The sequence below is a fragment of the Neofelis nebulosa genome, chromosome 3 (genome assembly GCF_028018385.1).
Source record: "Neofelis nebulosa isolate mNeoNeb1 chromosome 3, mNeoNeb1.pri, whole genome shotgun sequence".
Classification (NCBI taxonomy): domain Eukaryota; kingdom Metazoa; phylum Chordata; class Mammalia; order Carnivora; family Felidae; genus Neofelis; species Neofelis nebulosa.
The window spans coordinates 188,670,134-188,677,046 of NC_080784.1; positions in this window are offsets into that span (position 1 = coordinate 188,670,134).

Below are 6,913 nucleotides of genomic sequence, written 5' to 3' on the forward strand. Positions count from 1 at the left end.
GTCAACAGAAGGCATGTGTGACAATACTACAAGGATTAAAAGCAGGGTTATGTCTAGAATATAACTGAGTATGACAAAGAACTCTTAGACCTGAATTCTTGCAATGGAGAAGATCAAGAAAAACAAAGCTGGTGGCATTAGCTAAGGCCATTCTAACTCAAAATCATCTATTGTCAATGACTATTTTATCAGTTAAATATACGTATATTTATATGAAATGTATATTAGATTATATTTCATACTTATATGAAATATATTATGCATTTAATTTTTCTATAACCTGTTTATTCTTCCTATTAATGTGGTTTGTCGAAAAAATGCTCTGTTTTTTTAATTCTTATAATTGATTCCCTATATTATTTCACTTCTCTTGAGAAAATTCATTTGGATTTAAGCTTTGCGAATGACCCATTGCTTTAGTCAAACCTCCAAGTCATTGCCCAAATTTAAAAACACATACTAAGGAAAAAGTAAGTGAGAATGAGGGAAGGTGTGGCATGCTGGAATGAACAATCAATTTCAGTAATCGAGAAGCAACGTTAGGCAGTGTTAGGGTCCAAGAGCCTCAAAGAGATGACGTTTCCAACAGAAGAAAGGTAGCAAAGAGTAAGTTGCTCTCATATTTTTGACATTTCAGTCATCCAACTCTTATACCTTGATGTTCATTAAGTCGGTTTAAATTTTTTTTTTTTATGTTTATTTATTTTTGAGAGAGAGAGAGGCAGAGTGTGAGCAGGCGAGGGGCAGAGAGAGAGGGAGATACAGAATCCGAAGTAGGCTCCAGGCCCTGAGCTGTCAGCACAGAGCCCAACGCAGGGCTCAAGCCCAGGAACCGTGTCATCATGACCTGAGCTGAAGTCGGACACTTAACCGACTGAGCTACCCAGGCACAGTTTTAAAATGAGTCCGTTTTAAAATGAGCCCAGGGGTTTCGGTGGTACCCTAATGATGCTGACTTTATTTTTGCTATTTAAAGTATGTGCTAAGTAGATCAGACTATTCTGGACTTCACGGCATGAAATAGCCAGTCCCTTTAGGAGTAAAAGACCCTTTCTGCGTCTCCTACCGACCAGATTTTCTTACAACTGCAATGCATCTTAATACTTGATATCTTATGCACACCCCATTTAGGATAGGGCTCCTAAATAAAAACCCTCAGCATTTGCTCTTTTGCTCATCTTATTGGCATCACTGTAAAACATGGTTCATTCTCATTCCACAGAAGCAGCAGAATTTTTAACCTCATCTTTTTGTATTGATTTGATGGGTATAAAATGCAGGTAAATCTTGATATCCACGTTGTTGTTTCATTGTGATGGAAAGCTATTGACATTGCAGAAAGCAGGCATTCACATGCCTGTTAGGGTGGTCCAGCCCCTTGCAAAACACTGTTGTCGTTTTGCCCCAGTTCCCAGATATTCCGTCAGGTATGCCTCCTCAAAATGGAAGTGGCTTCCCCCTTCAAACTTGCAGACAGGATTTGCTAACATCTATGGGGCTAACACTTCTTGTTGACCTATTTCAGGTTCATGGTAACATGGTCCAGAAGCAAGGAAATCGATGATATTCACAAGTGGAGATGAGTAGTCCCACACTTAAAAACGAAATATTCTCCAAACGTCTCTTTGTAATGAGAATTTTAGGAACTTGGGGACATTTTCCTATTGATCTATTGTTCTAGTTTGGCTTACACTAAAATATGTGGCGTAGCAGCTGTGAGCAAGTGGAAGTTGAAGATTCCCAAGCCCAGAACAACCAGGATAAGTTTTATCTTATTTACTTAGTTATTGAAGCTTTATGCAAAAAGGTCACAGCCAAAAAAGAAGTTGAAAGCTATGGCGCCAGCTTCTTTGTTCAGCATTATGAAATTTCATTTATTCTCAAATATTCCAGCTACAAAACACCTGAATACATTCGTAAAATTCTGATTTAAATTTCCTTCTCATGGGACACCTGGGTGGTGCAGTCGGTTAAGCATCTGACTTTGGCTCGGGCCATGATCTTGTGGTCTGTAAGTTCAAGCCCCACATTGGGCTGTGTGCTGACAGCTCAGAGCCTGGAGCCTGCTTTAGAGTCTGTGTCTCCCTCTCTCTCTCTGCCCTTCTCCCACTAACATTCTCTCTCTCTCTCTCTCTCTCTCTCTCTCTCTCTGCCTTGCTCTCTCTCTCTCTCTCTCTCAAAAATAAATAAACATTAAAAACAATCCTTCTCAGTACATAGCTAACATCCCAAGAAAATAGGAGAAATCCTCAGCAGTCAAGACCCCAAACAGAATACCAAGACTGGTAAGAGGGAAAAGGGGCTAAGTGGGTCTCTTGCTGCATTATGCAAATGGGGTAATCTAGAGCTTTAGCCTTTAATCATCACACAGGTGAAATAAAAATAATAGTTGCATCTGCCCAAAATGAGAACTGGAATAAAAACTCCAGCATGAAGCTACAACACCCAAACGCTTCTGTGCTCAGGGAAGGAGAAGACAAAAACGTCTCTGAAAGGAAATGACAAATAATACTGTCTATTTACCATTGTTATGATGGCAAGGGAAAAATAATCAATGGATATATGTGTGCATAAAACGGTCTAAATTCATTACCAAGTTTAAATTTTTATTTTCTAATTTGCCAAAAATGCCCAAGTTAAGAAAATAGTATATAGCGGTACTGATTTGATAATTCTTCGAAAAGCCTGGCAAAACCAAATGCGAATAATCTCTTTAGGAACCTTCTAAAAACCTAGCCATCATAAAATTCCCAAAAGTGAAGACCCAAGAAATATGATTAGACAACTTTAAAAAAAATTAACAAGCAAGTGGGGCGCCTGGGTGGCCCAGTCAGTTAAACGCCCGAATTTGGCTCAGGTCATGATCTCACCATTCGTGAGTTTGAGCCCCCAGCAGACTTTCTGCTGCATACAGCCCACTTCCGATCCTCTGTCCCCCTCTCTCTCTGCCCCTCCTTCCCTTCACGGTCTCTCTCTCTCTCTCACAAATAAATAAACATTTAAAAAAAGAACAAGTAAGACATAGAAGAAAAACAAAATATACTAAAAACCATGATAAGGTGCACTTTTATAAGAACCAAGTGAGTTTTCCATAAATAAATTTATACTTAAAATTTAAATCCCAGTGGATATATTAAATAATAGTCTTGATTTAGCTAAAGAGAAAATTAGTGAGCTAGAAGGTGGATCTAATCAAATTACCCAGAATGAAGCACAGAGATATGAAGAGATATTAAAAGATACAAAGAACAGAATAACACCTATCATAAATCTAGACAGATTTTCACAAGGAAATTATACAGAGGGTAGAGTTGTATATTTGAAGTTATAATGGCTTACAACTTCCCTGAAATGACAGCTTCAGACAACAAATGAAGAAACGTAGTGAAGCCAAATCAGGATGAATTTTAAAAGAAGAAAATCCACTCATACTCACCCTCTAGTGAGCCTTCAGAATATAAGATCTTAAACATAGTCAGAAAACAAGACTGATTCAAAGAAATGAAAATTACATTGACCTTTAAGAGCAGAAATGGTATCTAGAAGACAGTACAATAAGGTTACAATGATAACTTTAAAGTGCTGAGAGAAAATAATTGCCGACTTAAAATTGTAAACTGAACTTAAAAATTCAGACAAAATAACATTTTCAAATGAACAAGAAATATTAGAGATCTCACCACCAGTAGACCATCACTAAAGGAATTTCTAAAAGCTTATTTCACGAAGGAAAATAACTACAAATAGTTAAAATGCAAGGAGACATGATAAGCCAAAAAAAATAGTAAGGAAAAGAATAAACGTAAATAATCTTCAATGTCATAAACAACAATAAGAATGTATAATATGTGGAGATAGAAGACAGAACAAAGTTTTTTTTTTTTTCAGTGTATTTATTTACTTTTGAGAGCCAGTGAAAGCATGAGTGGGGGAGGGGCAGAGAGAGAGGGAGAGCAGGAATCCCAAGCAGGCTCCGCACTGTCAGCACAGAGCCCAACACAGGGCTCGAACTCATGAACCATGAGATCATGACCTGAATCAAAAGCAAGAGTCAGCTTAACTGACTGAGCCTCCCAGGTGCCCAGAACTTAGTTTCTTGACATGAATTTTAACTATGGGGTAATTTGCTTCAAAGTTTTTGAAGGTCCTTATGTTATTCAGGATTAAGTGTCTGTTAAAACATTTAGAATGATCACTAATAGAATTGAAATAGGTAACATAACTTCCAAATACGTACTGATGGATAAATGGAATGAGCTATTTTTTAAGTTCATTCTGAAGAAGGCAAGAAAGAATAAAATATCTAAAAGTAGGATAAAACAAATATACAAAAAAAGATGCTAGGAAAACTTCAATAATCACCCAAAATGTAGCCTAGCCTTGAAAGTTAAAAAATAAAAGTTTGCAGGATAAATAAATAAAACAGTATTTGATTATATGCTGCTGATAAACGATATACTTAAAGTAGAACAGGAAGGTTCGGTGGAAAATTGCCTAACAGTTTCCAGGCATTTACCAACCAAAATACAGGAAGTGTAGCTGTATTGATATGGAAGAAAGTAGACATTAAGCCAGAAGGGCATTGATAGAAATAAGGAGTACCTCTCCGTAAGAATTAAAGTTTCAATTTAGAAAAACCATATGGCAGTTGTAGACTTACAGAAGTTTTATAAGTGTCCTAATATATCAGTAATAGTTTTCAATATTAAGAAGGCAAATTAAGAAAGCACCATCCTAGTAACAGAGTTTAACACACATCATTCAGTAATTGTTAAATCAAGTGAACAAATCACTAAAGTTCAGTGAATATAAAGTTAGTTATACAAGATGAATACATTCTAGAGATCTGCTGTATACTATAGCACGTATAGTTAACAATATGGTGTTGTGCACTTAAAAGCTTAAGAGGGTAGATCTCATGTTAAGTGTTCTTAACACACACACACACACACACACACACACACACACACACACAGAGCAAGGGAACACAACAGTAAGAAAACAAATAATCCAGTTAAAAAATGGGCCAAACGCCTTAACAGATACTTCACCAAAGAAGATATACCGATGGTGGCAAATGAGTGTACAGAAATGCTCCACATCATATGTCATCATGAAAATGCAAATTAAAACAACAATGAGATATTGGTACACATACCAGTTGCTGAAATTGCAGGCTAAAAAGGATGGTTTAAATGTTGTTCTTTTTTAAAAAAAATTTTTTTTAATGTCTATTTATTTTTGAGAGAAAGAGTGTTAGCGGGGGAGGGGCAGAAAGAGAGGGAGACACAGAATCGGAAGCAGGCTCCAGGCTCTGAGCTGTCAGCACAGAGCCTAATGCAAGGCTTGAACCCATGACCCACGACATCATGACCTGAGCTGAAGCCGGACACTCAACTGCCTGAGCCACTCAGGTGCCTCCAAATGTTATTCGTAAGATTTGATCCCTTTGCTGTTCTTGCTTTCTCCAAACCACTGGCTTCATTGTCAATCTCTTGTGGTGGTAGGATGGCTGCAGTGGCTCCAATTTTCTCTCTCAGGTTCAAACCCAGCAGAAAAGGAATAACCACTTTTTATGACCTTACTGACAACATCTCTGGTATCGGTTCTGACTGGGTTTGACTCTCTTGGGTTGAGTCATGTGTCCGTCCATCCCTGAACCCCTCACTGTGACCAGAGCAGGTAATGCTCTTACTTTCTAGACGTTTGCCACAGATTCCACCTCCGGACTCAGTGGTGGTTACTGCTCATTTCCTAAAGGGCACGTACCGAGTTTCGGAGTGCTGTTTGCCCTAACCCCATTTAGAGTGCTACAACCAGGAAACTGGTAAATGGGATAGGGTAGGGAAAGGTGCTCAATATCCCTCAAAAGCCTATTTAAATTCAAATGAACTATAGTTCAAATAAAACCTAATTACAATTCATTAATTAATTTATGGAAAGAGCATGCGTTATAGTGGTTAAGGATTTGAGTTTTTTAATCAGACAGAACTGGGCCAAGTTGCAGATTTTCCCTACACTACCTGCATAACCTCATGATTTTCTACAATATGGAAATTATATTTCTACCTCACGAGAGTGTTGTGAGGACCAAATAATATATGCAAATTGAGTTCCTACAACATAGCAAATATGCAATAAATGTAAACTATCTCCATCATTTTTATAATCATCATAAACTTCATTTCCATCATCATCAACATCATCCTCGTCACTATTGTCATGAACTGAATATTCACTAGGAATATGTTTTTTTGGGAAGTAATTTTCAGAGTTTCTTTTAGGGCCAGTCATCAGGAAAAAAAAATCTTTCCTATATATCATCTTTTTTTTTTCTATTTTTTACATTTTCTAGTATGGTACTTATCACAGTGTATTGTAATTGTGTTTACATGTCTATTGTCTCACCAGATTGCCTCACCCAATTGGGATGTTCTTGTAGATAATATTTAATCCATCATTGTATCCCCTAGTACATTTGCTTGCACACAATGGGAAGAGAGGGGTATTGTGTCACAAAAAGGAATCTATATTAATTAGGAGTACACTACGTGTAAAACATTATGTGACATATATTGTATACACCATGCTATGTCTTCCTCATAAGAGCACCGTTACATGGCCAGCACTTTCTCATTGAATATAAAGATATCAAGTCATCTAATTTGGCTAAAATAAAACATCTCATAAATTCGAGAGCCAAGATTAGAATTCTGGTCTGTTTGAATCTCAAAACTATTCATTTTCTCCCTACGCTAGCATTTCAAAAACTGCAGAATATGGTCTTTGGGATTCTTAAGATAAATTTTTCTAGGACCATACGATCCCTGTAATTTTTTTTTTTTGAGTTTCAATGATGATATTAAAAATAAATATGAACATATTCTTGATTGCCTTATAACTCAGTCCTGGT